Below are 1,975 nucleotides of genomic sequence, written 5' to 3'. Positions count from 1 at the left end.
CTCCGCATAATTCACAACTTTGAAAACTCTGATGTTGAGCTTGAGAAACATTCTACAGTTCTTTAGGTAGCTGAGACAACTTCTTCATTAATGTCTCAAGTTGCTGAGTCATAATCTTGTTCTGAGCTAGTAAAGCATCTTGAGATTGAAGCTGAAGAACACCTTTTTGTTGAAATTGAGCTCTCTCACTCTGAACTTCATTATCATTTGCAGCCATATTTTCAATCAGATCATGTGCTTCTTCAGGCGTCTTCCATCTGATACTACCTCCAGCTGATGCATCTAACATTAACTTTGTTTGAGATTTCAGCCCTCCAAGAAACAAATTTAACATTGTAGGCTCATCAAATCCATGAGTAGGGGTTTTTCTCAGTAGGCCTTTGAATCTATCCCATGCTTGACCTAGAGTTTCATCAGCATCCTGTTGAAAAGACGAGATCTCCTGCTTTCCCTTATTGACTTTGGACTGAGGGAAGAACTTATTCAGAAATTTTGCAACTACATCATCCCAGACTGTCAGACTATTCTCTGGAAAGGAATTCAGCCACATTTTTGCATTACCGGCCAATGAGAATGGAAATAAGCTGAGTCGGATTGCTTCATCTGGAACCTGGTGAATCCTCACTGTATTACAGATCTCCATGAAAGTAGCCAAGTGAGTGTATGGATTCTCGTGAGATAATCCATGGAACTGATTGTTCTGCACCAGATGAATAAGAGCTGGCTTCATCTCCATGTTAGCAGCATTCACCACTGCTCTTGCAATACTGTTAAAGTGCAGAGGTCCTGAGAAAGTATTATAATCTGCAAGAGCACGTCTTCCTTGCCCAGAACCTTCTCCAGTACGATTATCTTCCATTTCTTCTTTTTCTTGATCAGATGAAGAGTTAAGAATTTCTTCAGAAATAGTAGAGGCTTCTCTGGATTCTCTACTTTGTCTTCTCCTTATGCTGTTGATCCTTTGAGCAGTTCTTTCAATTTCCGGATCAAAAAGTAGACCTTCAACCTGTTCTCTGCTTCTCATACAAAACACAAACTAAAAAGAAACAATCCAAAAAGACACAATTTCTACAGATAATAACAAATATGCACAAAAGTTCAAATAAGATCACAATAAACACTTAAACAAAAGATAGCTAAAATCAACTAAACTAGATAAACAACAAACAATCAACGAAAATAAAAACAAATCCCCGGCAACGGCGCCAAAAACTTGTTAAGACCTCGGCAAGCGTACCGAATCGTTCAAGTAATAAACCGGTAAGTCCGGAAATCGTTTTCCCAAGAGATTTGTTTTGATTCACAGATTGATTAAAGTTTACTAATTTAGCGATTAATAAACGTATTTTTATAACACAATTAAGATTTGCATACAGATGAAATTAAAGTGGTAAAAACAGATGAATTAAAATTCACTGGGGTTGAAATTCAAGTTCATCACTCCGGTAATTTTCTACTAACACAATTCCTCAAAATTAGGCATCGACATCCTAGGCGCATGCAGCCTCTGATCCCTCAGATGACAGTTCAGAATCACTCAAACTAAATTACTAATCCCTTAGCTAATTCAATTATCAGATTTGCCTTAAACACAATGTCACAGATGACTAAAAATTCCATCCTATGTCTAGGACTTGAAATCCTTTAGCAGTTCTATCCTAGGTCCGCGGTCTCATACATTTCCCAATGATTTAACCGTTCAAATAGCTCAGATTCCCATCATAGGCATGAATAATAAAGATAGAACACATAATTCAAACAAGTTCATGCATTAATAGAGAAATTACATAGAAGTTCAAAATTTTACTCTCAACCCCAGTGAAATGGAGTTCTAGCTACACATATACATCACAGAAGCGATAAACGATGGATTGGATGGTAGAAAGTGGTGATTTTCCACCTTGGAAGCACCCAAAACGAGCTGGACGTGAGCTGCAGAGTCCCCTCTGGACTTCTCCCCTCCAAGACTGCTGGT

At 38.1% G+C, this 1,975-nt stretch overlaps 1 non-coding gene across 1 annotated transcript; it reads left to right on the top strand.

Moving 5' to 3' along the window:
- Nucleotides 1-347: 347 nt before the first annotated feature.
- LOC128193413 (small nucleolar RNA R71) lies at nt 348-450 on the top strand. The gene has a single exon (XR_008244634.1). It is a non-coding gene; the product is annotated as a small nucleolar RNA R71 (small nucleolar RNA).
- Nucleotides 451-1,975: the final 1,525 nt, after the last annotated feature.

Source organism: Vigna angularis, chromosome 7, assembly GCF_016808095.1.
Source record: "Vigna angularis cultivar LongXiaoDou No.4 chromosome 7, ASM1680809v1, whole genome shotgun sequence".
Taxonomy (NCBI): domain Eukaryota; kingdom Viridiplantae; phylum Streptophyta; class Magnoliopsida; order Fabales; family Fabaceae; genus Vigna; species Vigna angularis.
This window is presented reverse-complemented; position numbering and strand designations above follow the sequence as displayed.